Genomic DNA, 14,191 nt, shown 5'->3' with positions numbered 1-14,191 from the left:
GCGGCAAGTGGGATCTTCCCGGACCGGGGCACGACCCCGTGCCCCCTGCATCGGCAGGCGGACGCGCAACCACTGCGCCACCAGGGAAGCCCGCCCCCTCTACTTCTTTATATTCATGTCTTCTCCCCCACCTATCCAGAAAGCATTGTCTCTAGAACTCCTGAGTCCTTCCAGGACTTAGGCAAGTACAGGTCAGCACCACTGCAAATTCATGATGTCCAACCTCAGCTAAACCCCCCAACCCCCTTGACAACACTTTCATTTATCCTTTGAAAGCACTCTCTCCCATTCCACTCAGCAACGGTTCCCTCACGATTCTTCTCAATCCACTCAAGCACGGGACTTTCCGTCTCAAACTGACTAAACTTACTTCCATTTCACGGACAAAATCAAGGTCATCAAGCAACAGATATCTGAGCTTCTCCCACTCCTAGAAATGTGGCTTCATTTTCCACCATGACTACACCCTTCCCATGGGTCTCAGAGGATGAGATATCCTTCTTTTGCTCCAGACCAACTCATCTACTTCTGTCCTTGAGTCTTCTCTGTATTCTTTTGCCAGGACCTTGCTTTATCAGACATACTCTCTCTTTATCTCCAATGTCTTCCTCTCAACTCATTCTTTTCATTTCTTTCAACAAATATTTATTGAGTACCTACTATGCAGCATAAAATGCAATGCTGGGTCTCAGCCTACAAGCATGATCAAGTTATTCACACACTAAAACATAACGAAACATATAAACAAAAAACTTCCCTTGAACTTTCATTCCTCTCTAGCTTCTGCTCTCTCCTTCCCTTCCTCAAATCAGAGCTGTTCATCTATTCCTCTAAACATGCTGATTTCCCAGTTTTCTCAATCTCACTTCATGTGACCATTATCCAAATTAGAAAAAAACACTTATTCTAGACTCCATCCTCTCCTTCATATACATTTAGTAAAAACTAAGTCCATCTTATTTCCCTCCTTGAAATCTCCCAATCTGTCCTCTTCAGTTAGTTCATTTATATCCAGTTATGGACCTTAATGATATATATTTTTTTAAGTTAAAAAAATTTTTTTTTGGCTGCATTGGGTCTTCGTTGCTGTGCACAGGCTTTCTCTAGTTGCGGCGAGTGGGGGCTACTCTTCGTTGCGGTGTGCGGGCTTCTCATTGCGGTGGCTTCTCTTTGTTGCAGAGCACAGGCTCTAGGCACATGAGCTGCAGTAGTGGTGGCACACAGGCTCAGTAGTTGTGGTGCACGGGCTTAGTTGCTCCGTGGCATGTGGGATCTTCCCCGACCAGGGCTTGGGCCCGTGTTCCCTGCATTGGCAGGCGGATTCCCTTTTTTTTTTTTTTTTTTTTTTTGTTGTTGTTGTTTTTTGCGGTATGCGGGCCTCTCACTGTTGTGGCTTCTCCCGTTGCAGAGCACAGGCTCCGGACGCGCAGGCTCAGCGGCCATGGCTCACGGGCCCAGCCGCTCCGCGGCATGTGGGATCTTCCCGGACCAGGACACGAACCCGTGTCCCCTGCATCGGCAGGCGGACTCTCAACCACTGCGCCACCAGGGGAGCCCCACCTTTAATGATATATTGCCTAAACTATAGCGCTGTAATCTTAAGTGATCAGCCTGCCTCCAGTCTGTTTCCCTTTTAATCTGTCCACACTGCACCTAGAATTAGATATTTAAAAATATGAATCTGGGACTTCCCTCGTGGCGCAGTGGTTAAGAATCCGCCTGCCAATGCAAGGGACACGGCTTCGAGCCCTGGTCCAGGAAGATCCCACATGCAGCAGAGCAACTAAGCCTGTGTGCCACAACTACTGAGCCTGTGCTCTAGAGCCCGCGCACCACAACTACTGAGCCTGTGCACCGCAACTACTGAAGCCTGCGTGCCTAGAGCCTGTGCTCCGCCACAAGAGAAGCCACCGCAGTGAGAAGCCAGTGCACTGCAATGAAGAGTAGCCCCCACTCGCCGCAGCTAGGGAAAGCCCGCGTGCAGCAATTGAAGACCCAACGCAGCCAAAAATAAAATAAATAAAATTTTAAAAAATAAAATAAAAATAAAAAATAAAAACATGAATCTAATTATGTCATTCCCCTGCTTAAATGCTTTTAATGGCTCCCATTTCTTACAGCTTAAGTCCAAGCTCTTTATTAACATGGCTCACAGGCCCTTCATGACCTGACCAAACTTATCCCCCATTAATCCCAATCATGCACTTGACACTGTAATAATTCTGCATGTTCCTTCAATATGGCATGCATTTTCCCACCTTATTAAGAGCTTTTGTTTATGCTGTTACTGCAACTTGGGAAGCCCTGCCCATGTTTGTTCACCTGTCAACCTCACATTCATCCTTCCAGATCCACTCAAGCAGCATTTTCTCCAAGCCTTCTCTGAACACCAGGCTGTGCTAAATATTCCAACTTTGTGTTTCCTTAGTACCTTGTGCATATTTTATCATGTTATGCTGAAATTATCTATTTACCTATCTGGGATCCTTACAAGCTCCATAAGGGCACAGACCATGTGAACTCATACAGCAGTAATGGGGAGTATGTTTTATTTAATACAGAGCTTGTATTATTTTGAGTATTTGGGTAATTACTTTTTATGTAACTGTTATGTCTCCCTTGTGAGGCTGGAAGCCCATTAAGGATAGGAAGTGTATTTTATTTTATTTATTTTATTTTTTTAAAAAATAAATTTGTTTGTTTTATTTTTGGCTGCATTGGGTCTTCATTGCCGCGCACGGGATTTTCTCTAGTTGCGGCGAGCAGGGGCTACTCTTCGTTGTGCTGCGTGGGCTTCTCACTGCAGTGGCTTCTCTTGTTGCGGAATATGGGCTCTAAGCACGCGGGCTCAGGAGTTGTGACATGTGGGCTCAGTAGTTGTGGCGCATGGGCTTAGTTGCTCCGCGGCATGTGGGATCTTCCCGGACCAGGGCTCGAACCCGTGTCCCCTGCATTGGCAGGTGGATTCTTAACCACTGCGCCACCAGGGAAGACCAGGAAGTATATTTTATAACATTGTGCATCCTTACCGAATAGCAAATGTTCATAAAGATATTAACGACTATTATTGTGAATACTATGAAAACTCAAGTTTATACTCTACTACTTGTGGGTTAGCTCTATCATTCCTACATAATAATAGAAGTCCATTCCAGGTAAAATCTAATTACAACAAATTCCAACAAGATTTCTAAATTCTTATACTGATAGTTAATATAAAACATTGAGAGGAGTGAAGTGTCAGTTAATATTACACATACACACAAATTTTTTTTTGTTATTGTAAAAGTATCCAGCTAACAGGCAGAGATATCAACAAAATTTGGCTGCCTTAACAGATAATTCCTTAGGTAAGGAACACCATATTTTACACTGCATATGTAGGCAGTCCTGTTCAACCACATTCTTGCTGTGATACCTTTAAGTCCCCTTCCCCATCCCAGATGAATTCATCTTTTCCAAAGCACTGCCAGAATGATCTAGTCCTCTTTTTTTTTGTTTGTTTTTTTTTGTTTTTTGCGGTACGCGGGCCTCTCACTGTTGTGGCCCCTCCCGTTGCGGAGCACAGGCTCCGGACGCGCAGGCCCAGCGGCCATGGCTCACGGGCCCAGCCGCTCCGCGGCATGCGGGATCTTCCCGGACCGGGGCACGAACCCGTGTCCCCTGCATCGGCAGGCGGACTCTCAACCACTGAGCCACCAGGGAAGCCCCTGGTCCTCTTTTGCTTTCTTACAATTTCAAGGGAATTTGGGAGAGTCAAGGCAAACGTTTTTTTCTGTAAAAATATTTATTATTTCCACTTGGCCCACTGCTTGGGAGAGGGCTCCAGGGTGGTTAAAAAGCTGCTTAGTGCACGTGAAAAGACTCTCAACATCGCTAATCATTAGAGAAATGCAAATCAAAACTACAGTGAGGTACCACCTCACACGGGTCAGAATGGCCATTGTTTAAAAATCTACAAATAACAGATGCTGAGAGGGTGTGGAGAAAAAGGAACCCTCCCACACTGTTGGTAGGAATGTAAATTGGTGCAGCCACTATGGAAAACAGTATGGAGGTTCCTCAAAAAATTAAAAATAGAGTTGCCATGTGATCCAGCAATCCCATTCCTGGGCATATATCCAGACAAAACTATAACTCGAAGAGATACATGCACCCCAATATTCATAGCAGCACTATTTATAATAGCCAAGACATGGAGAGAACCTAAATGTCCATCAACAGATGAATGGATAAAGAAGATGTGGTACATATATACAATGGAATACTACTCAGCCATTAAAAAGAATGAAATAATGCCATTTGCAGCAACATGGATGGACCTAGAGATTATCATACTAAGTGAAGTAAGTCAGAAAGAGAAAGACAAATACCATATGATATCACATATGTAAAATCTAAAATATGACACAAATGAACTTACCTGTGAAAAAGAAACAGACTCACAGACATAGAGAACAGACTTGTGGTTGCCAAGGGGGAGGGGAGGTGGGGGAGGGAGGGATTAGAAATTTGGGGTTAGCAGATGCAAACTATTATATGTAGAATGGGTAAACAACAAGGTCCTACTTGTGTAGCATAGGGAACTATATTCAGTATCCTGTGATAAATCATAATGGAAAAGAATATGAAAAAGAATGTATATATATATGTATAACTGAGTTACTTCGCTGTACAGCAGAAATTAACACAACATTGTAAATCTGCTGTCCTTCGATAAAATAAAATTTTTTTTAAAAGTTGCCTAGTGGTTGCAGAGGGAGTCTTCAAGCCAAAGGCCTGACACAAGGCAGATGCCAGAGGGGCTCCTCACAGGCCACCAGGCTCTGTTCTGGAGGCTCCTAGATGTGATTGAGGGTAAGCCCTTTTGAAGAGATCCTCGCCCAGCCCAGTGTGGGGGCCTGCAGCCTGTGGAGCTTAGTTAGGTGGTGGCCGTTTCTTGATGAGTTTCACCTTTTCATCTAGGAAGGGACTCTCCAGGAAGTCACAGAGATGGGGGTCTGCATGGGCAGAACGTAGGACACGCAGATCCCAAAAGGCTGGTTCATGAGATGGTGGCTTTCCTAGCGTCCTGGGTTTCCCCACTCCTCTTGGGAGTGCTTCTGCTTGTCTTGGAAGAGGGCTCAGCCGCCATGTAGGTTTTGCATTCTCAAGAGATACTCACACTTCTGATGAATCTGGGAGTTCATGGTTGATCAGCAGTAAGGAGCTAAGCTCCATACTGTTGGCTGGTCCCAGAGGTTGAGGATGGCTGAGTGGTTGATTCTGAAGGTTGTTACTGGAAAAGAGGTTGGAGGGTGATAGGAGGCTAGAAGAAAGGGCATTCCTGGGCCTTTTCTGTCCAAATACTGTTGAAGCAAGAGACAGATCCGTGGGACCAGGAGAGCAATGAAGGCAAACTCTTTATTCTTCCAATATAGCATAAACATTTTTATGCAAGTGTGATCTGGATAAAATAAGGATACCTTTCAAAGAACATAGCCAACGTAAAAGGGCAGCATGTAGGCTGAAGGAATGACCTAAGAAGCCTGTTCTCCTTATTCCTTATGGCTATTTCCTTGTTAATACTTAAGGTGTGTTTGAGCATACCTTTGTGCACCAATTGTTTTACCTCTTAACCTCATTGTCCACTACCTCCCTAGAGCTTATGCCACTTGATACTCACAGTGTTTGTATCACCCAATCACTTGGACTTTTCTTCCTATAGAGGTATCTCTGATTCTACATTTGAATTTACAAAAATTATTAATGATTATGAGTAGCTTAACAAATATTCTTAGGCAACTGCTTTTCACAAGGCACTATGGAAATTCACAGACAAATCAGGTGTGGATGATCCTAGCAGTCCTTGACCCTTGGTATGCATCAGAATGACCTATGAGGTTTTTTGTGTTTTTTTTTTTTAATATGCAGACATCAACTGCAGAAATTCTGATTCCATTGGTTTGTTGCCTAATACATTTTAAAAGTTAACACTTCTGTTGATACCAAAATCAGACAAAGACACTGAAAGAAAAGAAAACTGCAGACCAACATTCCTTATGAATGTTGATGCAAAAATTCTCAACAAAATTCTAGCAAAACAAATTCAGTAGCATATTAAAAGTACATACCATGACCAAGTGGGATTTATTCCTGGAATGCAAGAATGGTTCAACATACCAACCCCCACCCCCCCCAAAAAAAAAACAAAAAAACCCAAACCACTTATATGATTATCTCAATTGTTGCAGAAAAAGCATTTGGTAAAATTCAACACTCTTGTATGATTAAAAACACTCAACAAACTAAGAGTAGGAGGAAACTGCCTCAACATAATAAAATCCATGTGTGAAAAAACCCACAGTGAACATCATACTCAATGATGAAAGATTAAAAGCCTTCTCTCTAAGATTAGGAACAACACAAAAATGCACACTTATGCCACTTCCATTCAACATAGCACTGGAGGTTCTATCCAGATCAAATAGGCAAGAAAACTAAATAAAAGACATCCAAATTGGAAAGGAAGAAGTAAAATTATCTCTGTTTGCAGATGTAAGGAAGGAAAAGATTTTCCTGAACACTCTTATCCCTGGCTGCATCTGAAAAGTAAATGGACAAAGACAGATTAACAGGAGAAAAGCATACAGATTTATTTGTTTTACATGACATGAGAGTTTTCATAAGGAAATAAAGACCTGAAGAAACAGTTAAAACCTAAATATTTTAATGCCAGATTTGATAAAGTGTAGACAGTTGTGAAAAAAAAAATGATAGGTCACAATATGAGGGAAGGGTAGTAAACTGAGGGAAACTTATCAAGGCCTGTTTGATTGGACTTTCCTTGGTGACCCTTTATTTTTGGAGATAAGGATGCTCCTTTTCTCTGGGTAAAGGCTGGGCATCTCTCACATGAGGTGAAACTTGTTGATGAAACAACAGGACTTGCTTCAGGGGAGAAGGGTTGCGGGGAAGGTCAAAATGATTTTCCTGTTTCTGCCATTTTCTCAGACTTCTTTAGCTTAAAATATCCACCATATCAAGGTGCCATATTATGGGGTAGCATGTCTTGAATATCATCACAGATGATATGATCTTATATGAAGAAAACCCTAAAGATTTCACAAAAAGAACTGTTAGTACTAATAAATGAATTCAGCAAAGTAGCAGGATACAAAATTAACCCACAAAAATCAGCTGCATTTCTATACACTAACAATAAACAATCTGAAAAGGAAATTATGAAAATGATTCCATTTACAATAGCATCAAAAAGAATAAAATACTTAGGAATTAACCAGTGAAGGAAAACTTGTACAATGAAAACTGCAAAACGTTGTTGAAAGAAATTGAAGAAGATATAAATAAATTGAAATGTATCCCATGTTTATGGATTGGAAGGCCTAATATTGTTAAGATGTCAATTCTACCCAAAGTGATCTACAAATTCAATGCAATCCCTATAAAAATCCCAATGATGTTTTTTTCTGAAGTAGAAAAACCCATCCCCAAATTTATGTGAAATTATAAAGGATCCTGAATAGCCAAATAATCTTGAAAAAGAACAAAGCTGGAGGACTCATACTTCTTGATCTCAGAACTTACTACAAAACTACAGTAGTCAAAACAGTGTGGTACTGGCATAAAGAGAGACATATAGACCAATGAAATAGAACTGAGAGCCCAGAAATAAGCCCATGCATATATGGTTAAATGACTTTTGACAAGAGTGCCAAGACCATTCAATAGGGAAAGGACAATCTTTGCAACAAATGGTGCTGGGAAAACTGCACCCACAGTTTTCCACAAGCAAAAGAATGAAGTTGGAACTTACTTAACACCATATACAAAAATTAACTCAAAAGGGATCAAAGACTGTAATATCTAAAACGTAATATCTAAAACTATAAAACGCTTAGATGAGAGAATTCCCTGGTGGTCCAGTGGTTAGGAATCGGCACTTTCACTGCCGTGGCCTGGGTTCAATACCTGGCTGGGGAACTAAGATCCTGCAAGGTGCATGCAGCCCCCTAAACAAAAATGGCCACCAAAAAACCCTCTTAGATGAAACATAGGGCAGAAGCTTCATGACACTGGATTTAGCAGTGAATTCTTGGACAGGACACCAAAGCACAGGCAACAAAAGAAAAAATAGCTAAATTGCACTTCATAAAAATTAAAACATTTTCTGCATCAAAAGACAATATCAACAAAGTAAAAAGGCAACCCAAAGAATGGGAGAAAATATTTGCATACCATATATAAGGGATTAATATTCAGTATATAAAGAGAACTACTAAAACTCAACAACAACAAAACAACCTGATTCAAAAATGGGCAAAGAACTTAAATAGACATTTTTCCAAAGAAGATATACAAATGGTGTTTCCCTGGTGGCACAGTGGTTAAGAATCCGCCTGCCAATGCAGGGGACATGGGCTAGAGCCCTGGTCCAGGAAGATCCCACATGCTGCAGAGCAAGTAAGCCCGTGCGCCACAACTACTGAGCCTGTGATCTGGAGCCCACACGCCACAACTACTGAAGCCTGCACGCCTAGAGCCCTTGCTCTGCAACAAGAGAAGCCCCCGCTCGCCACAACTAGAGAAAGCCCGCGTGCAGCAACGAAGACCCAACGCAGCCAAAAATAAATAAATGAAATAAATAAATTTATTTTTTTTAAAAAAGATATACACATGGCCAATAAGCATGTGAAAAGATGCTCAGCATCACCAATCTTCAGGGAAATGCAAATCAAAACTACAATGAGATACCACCTCGTACATGTTAGGATAGCTACTATCAAAAGGGCAGAAAATAACAGTTGTTGGTGAGGATGTGGAGAACCCTTGTGCCCTGTTGGTGGGGATGCAAAATGGTGTGACTCCTGTGGAAAACAGTGTGGTGTTTTCTAAAAGAAATTTAAAATAGAATTACCATATGATTCAACAATTCTACTCCTGGATATATACCCAGAAGAATTGAAAAGAGGGTCTTGAAGAGATATTTGTATGTACATGTTCATGATTCACAATTGCTAAAGCATGGAAGCAACCCAAGTGTCCACTGATGGATGAATGGATAAGCAACATGTGGTATATACACATACAATGGAATACCATTCCGCCTTAAAAAGAGTATTCTGACACATGCTACAACGTGAATGAACCTTAAGCACATTATGCTAAGTGAAATAAGCCAGTCACAAAAAGACAAATACTGAATGATTCCACTTATATGAGATACTTACAGTAGTCAAAATCATACACAGGAAGTATATAGGATGGTGGTTGCCAGGAGCTGTGGGGAAGGAAGAAGGGAGAGTTACTGTTTAAGGGGTATAGTTTTACTATACTTTCAGTTTTACAAGATGAAAAGAGTTATGGAGATGGATGGTGGTGGTGGTCGCACATTATCAACGTATTTAATACCACTGAACTGTATATTTTAAATGGTTAAGATAATAAATTTTGTTATGTGTATTTTAGCACATTAAAAAAAACTGAAAAAAAAGCTCATTGGTGATTTTCATGCCCTCCACAGGTTGAAACTATTAGATTTAGCTCTCGTTGTCATATAGAGACATCAGAGTAACTGAAATATAAAGCAGAAATTGATGTGTGCCTTAAGATATACTGACAAAGTGCTAGAAGAGTTCAGAGGAGGAAAATAGTACTTGCTGTTTGAGGAATCAGGGCCAAGTCCATGGAGGACCAAAGTGGAACAAATCCAGAATTTGGACCTAAGAGACGTGGTTTCCTCTTTCACCTCCACCTCTTACCATGACACATGAGGCACCGAATAAGCCTCATAACTGTGAGAAAGACTCACATCTATGTCACAGAATTATTGTGAAGACTTTAAACAGTGAAGAGAGATAAAAACACGTGGAAGCACAGAGAGTAATGCTAGATCTAGAGCTGACAATCAATAAATGATCATTATGTCTGAACCTGAGCTGGCATTTGAGTCAGGGCTTGAAGGATGGATAAGATTTAAACATTCAGAGATGAGAGGGAAAGTAATTCTAGGTAGAAGAAAGAAAGAAGAGCTTTTATGGGCTGCATGGTTTTATGGCTATTCATATATATGTACCATAGAAAACATTTTTGGAACCTTTGAAGCCAAACCAATTATGGATCTTTGGTTCAAGAAGCTAACAGTTACCTTAGTAATTCATTCATTAAACTAATACAGACACTTTTTCTTTTGTAATGTTGCTTGTATTCTTAATGGGCTACATGTGTTTTAACAGTGTCTTTCTACCTTAAAATATTTTAGAAGTAATTGATGTTCATAAAAGCTCGAAGAGGAAAAAATTATGTAAAATAAAAATTACTCCTCCCACTTTCTTTCTCAATTCTATCTTCCTCAGAGATAACTGTGACTAACACTGTGGTATGTCTACTTAAAATCACTTTTTATGCACATACAACCACATTATATATATATTCCTTTTTTCCCCTCAAATGAAATCATAATTTACCTACTGTTCAGGAAACTGCTTTTTATCCACTTTAGAGTGCTAATATCTTCTTATGTCAGTATATATAAAGCAACCCCATTCTTTGAAATAGCAGCATAAGATTCCATTTTATGTATGTTTCATCATTTTTTCAATCAGTTACCTATTGATGAGCATTTGCATTATTTCCATTATGAATAATGCTGGAATGAGTATCTTTGGATGGACCTGTGTGCTCTGTATAAATATATCTTAGGGGAAATTCCCAGAGTGGAACCAAACAAAATTTTCACATTTCAATAGATAATGTTAAATTGGTATCTTAATGGAATGAATAATTTATACTCCCAATAAAGAATATGAGAGTTTCTGTTTTCCTGCATGTTCATCAACCCTGGATATTATCAAACAAATTTATTTATAATCAAATCTAGATAAAAGTGGTTGATTGGGCTTCCCTGGTGGCGCAGTGGTTGAGAGTCCGCCTGCCGATGCAGGGGACGCGGGTTCGTGCCCCGGTCCGGGAAGATCCCACATGCCGCGGAGCGGCTAGGCCCGTGAGCCATGGCCGCTGAGCCTGCGCGTCCGGAGCCTGTGCTCCGCAACGGGAGAGGCCACAACAGTGAGAGGCCCGCGTACCGCAAAAAAAAAAAAAAAAAAAAAAGTGGTTGATTTTCCTTACATTAAAATTATTAATAAAGTTATAAAATTTACAAATAAAAATCTTATTATAAGTATGACTAAAGTTCAGCATCTTTCCACATGTTTATTTCCATTTATATATTTTTGGGTGAATTAACTTTTTTATATTCTTACTCTATTAAGAAATTATCTTTATTTTGCAAGATTTTTTCAGTTTGACTTTTTTTCATCGATACTATCATATTTTTACCCATGTACAAATTTTTAACTTTTATGTAGTTAAATTTATTAATCTTTCAAGTCTTTTGAGTTCCCTCACTACAGGATTAAAAAATTATTTGATATACGTTTTAAATTCCAACATTTAATTGCAACTTTTTTTTTTTTTTTTTTTTTTTGTGGTATGCGGGCCTCTCACTGTTGTGGCCTCTCCCGTTGCGGAGCACAGGCTCCGGACGCACAAGCTCAGTGGCCATGGCTCACGGGCCCAGCCGCTCCGCGGCATGTGGGATCTCCCCGGACCGGGGCACGAACCGGTATCCCCTGCATCGGCAGGCGGACTCTCAACCACTGCGCCACCAGGGAAGCCCTAATTGCAACATTTTAAAAAAAATAATATTCATGATATGACAAAAATAGGGAAAAGTTTATAAATTTTATCTTTTGATTATATTGCATCAATTATGGTAAAAGTTAACAGGAATATGTTTTGTTTATATTCAGTTTTCCAAATCAAGAATTTGGACAAAAATACCTAATTATTTAAAATACGGAGGCTTCCCTGGTGGCACAGTGGTTAAGAATTCGCCTGCCAATGCAGGGGACACGGGTTCGAGCCCTGATCCGGGAAGATCCCACATGCCATGGAGCAGCTAAGCCTGTGCGCCACAACTGCTGAGCCTGCGCTCTAGAGCCCATGGGCCACAACTACTGAGCCTGCGTGCCACAACTACTGAAGCTCGCGCACCTAGAGCCCATGCTCTGCAACAAGAGAAGCCACCGCAATGAGAAGTCCTTGCAATGCAACGAAGAGTAGCCCCCGCTCGCTGCAACTAGAGAAAGCCTGTGCACAGCAACGAAGACCCAACGCAGCCAAAAATAAATAAATATAAATAAATAAATTTATTTTAAAAATATGAAATTTATTCTAGTGCTACTGGCAACTGTTCTGCTTTGAAGAAGTGTCAGAGGTAAAATTTTAAAGAACGCATTTTTTCAGAAGTAGTTTCAAAGATCTGGGATTCCCTTCCACAAAGTCTTATTTTGTAAATTATTAATCTAAGTATAGATTACATTATTGGCATTACAGTAGTGTTTTAGTTGTCAACAACTGAGTACTAACACCCTTTCCTATTTTCAACAAGCCTGAGGGTATGTTTTAATTCTATTCCTGTAAGGAAATTTAAATTATACTCATATACTAGACCTTGCCTGCTAGCAAAACAGCATGCAATGTTTTATTCTCCTCTGATACCATCTTCTCTAACCATTGCCACAGATGCAATATGGTACATTGATTACCTCTTTTTCAACTGCTCTGCCTTGTATTTACATTTCTGGAACACTAAAGCACTGCCAAATGAACAATATATCTAGATAAACTATTAATGCTTATATCATCTGAAACCTTGAAACCAATATCTCTTATTTGTTGACCTAAGCTATGAGATTGCATTCTATTTTTAAAATTCAAGTACAAAAATTCAAATTCTTCAAAATATATATTTAAAAAGTTTAAAAAATTAACTGTGAGCAAAATATTAAATTTTTCTAGATTCCTAGATATTTTATTCCCAAAGTTCTTAGAAATGGCAACCCAGCATGTTTCTTTTACTTTTCTGTATTGTGTCTGCTTCTTCACTTGTTTATCTGTTGGTGATGTACTATGCTTGCCTTCAGTAATGATTTGAATAATTAGAACAAGGGTTCTTCCAGGAAGTGGATTCTATGGCTGGGGGATCAATTTCTTATTGACATTTAGAAAAATAAATTTTTGCAGAAGAAATATACATTGATTATACCACTGTAATCTAACCATAAGGGTTTGTCTCTAGAGTCTCTGCACTTTTGTGGTACAACTACTTCCAACTCAGTGTAGGTACCAAATCTAGAGGGCTTACATTCTGATTTCTCTTAGATTCCAGTATCTGACATGATCTTTTCACTCGAACAAGACTCATGTGTGACTTTTATTCAAAGTCATGATGCGTCTAGTCATGTCTTTCCCCACCACCCCAAGTACCTGGCTGTCTCTAAGAACTTTGTTCCTGAAGTTGCCATTGGTTCAACAAGCGGGGCGCAGAACCCGGCTCCCCTCACAGGCAGGCGGACGCGCAACCACTGCGCCACCAGGGAAGCCCCGGTTCAACATTCTTTTCACCCTCCAATCCTTCATCTAATCCCGCTGATAATTCAACTTCACCTCTTCAAAGATGCTTTCTCTTACCTCCAGATTACATCAGATTCCCATGGTTAGGCTCACAGTACTTTTTCCCTTTTATTTCTCACAGTTTGTAATTATATTTGTTTGGTTATTTGGAATGCCTGCTTACTGCATTCCATGAGAAACTGTTTCTGCATTGCTCCTCATTTTATTGTTAGAGCCTGGCAATTAGTAGATACTCAATAAGTATTTGTTGAATGAATGAATGAATAAATTCATGTCCAAACTCAAATCTCATACTCTCCAAAACAACATTCCTAACCTCTCCAGCCACAGTGATAGACAAATCCCTTTCCTGAACTTAAGGCTCCTATTGTTTTTTGTTTTTAATATTTATTTATTTATTTTGGCTGTGCCGGGTCTTAGTTGTGGCATGTGGGAACTTCGTTGCAGCATGCAGGATCTTTAGTCGCGGCATGTGGACTCTTAGTTGCGGCATGCATGCGGGATCTAGTTCCCCAACCAGGGATTCAACCTGGGCCCCCTGCATTGGGATCTCGGAGTCTTATCTACTGGACCACCAGGGAAATTTCCTTAAGGCTCCTATTGTTGATACCACTCATTTATCCCATGGAATCATACTGATAGATTCACAGAATTCAATAGGAGTTTACAGATAGCAAGGTTTCTATTGTAAATAATGTAACTCATTGAAATAAAA

This window comes from Physeter macrocephalus, chromosome 6 (assembly GCF_002837175.3).
Source record: "Physeter macrocephalus isolate SW-GA chromosome 6, ASM283717v5, whole genome shotgun sequence".
Taxonomy (NCBI): domain Eukaryota; kingdom Metazoa; phylum Chordata; class Mammalia; order Artiodactyla; family Physeteridae; genus Physeter; species Physeter macrocephalus.
Note: the sequence above shows the minus strand (reverse complement) of the source record.